Raw genomic sequence first — 979 nt, 5'->3', positions numbered from 1 at the left:
GAGCAGAACACGAACAGGTGTAACAACGTGTGTGAAGGAGACGTTTCGGCTGAACCGTTCACATCTCGCCACTAGAGGGCGTCTGAGCTCCAGCAGACCCCCTGGTTGCTATAGCAGCAGGCGACCATCCATTGCTCACAAGTGGCTGACAGTATCTACGGTCATGCAACTGTTTGTTAGTCACAGACGTTATAAAGGACCAACTCATCAGGTCTGTTTGGATGGAAAATTCCAGAGCTTTCGTTTTTGCTAAGAATAGCAGAGGGAGGGGCTGTGAGGGTGAGACACACAGAGAGGCTGAGTGGATCTGGAGAAGGGCTTTAGGAGAACTGGGAAGAGGGGTCTTTAAGAGACTGGCAGGTGCAATTGTTGTTGGTGGGGGTAACCAGATAGCCAGGCAGCCAACAGATGCTTTATTGTGATCAACAGAATCTCGCTCTCGCTCTCACACTCTTCCTGTCTCTCTCCCTCTGGCTCTCTCTTATTCTCTCCCTATCTGTCTATCTCTGTCTCTCTCTGCTTCTCTGTCTCTCTCTCTATCTCTCTCTCTATCTCTCCCTCTCTTTGCCTGTCTCTCTGCCTCTCTCTCTCTCTGTGCCTATCTCGCTGCCTCTCTCTGCCTCTCTCTCTCTGCCTCTCTTATTGACTTTTTTTCTCTCTCTCTCTCTCTCTCTCTCTCTCTCTCACTCTCTCTCTCGATCTATCTCTGCCTCTCTCTCTCTCTCTCTCTCTCTCTCTCTCTCTCTCTCTCTCTCTCTCTCTCTCTCTCTCTCTCTCTCTCTCGATCTATCTCTGCCTCTCTCTCTCACTCTCTCTCTCTCTCTCTCTCTCACTCTCTCTCTCTCTCTCTCTCTCTCTCTCTCTCTCTCTCTCTCTCTCACACTCTCTCGATCTATCTCTGCCTCTCTCACTCTCTCTCTCTCTCTCTCACTCTCTCTCTCTCTCTCTCTCTCTCTCTCTCACACTCTCTCGATCTATC

This window comes from Micromesistius poutassou, assembly GCF_964030765.1.
Source record: "Micromesistius poutassou genome assembly, chromosome: 2".
In the NCBI taxonomy this organism is placed as follows: domain Eukaryota; kingdom Metazoa; phylum Chordata; class Actinopteri; order Gadiformes; family Gadidae; genus Micromesistius; species Micromesistius poutassou.
This window is presented reverse-complemented; position numbering follows the sequence as displayed.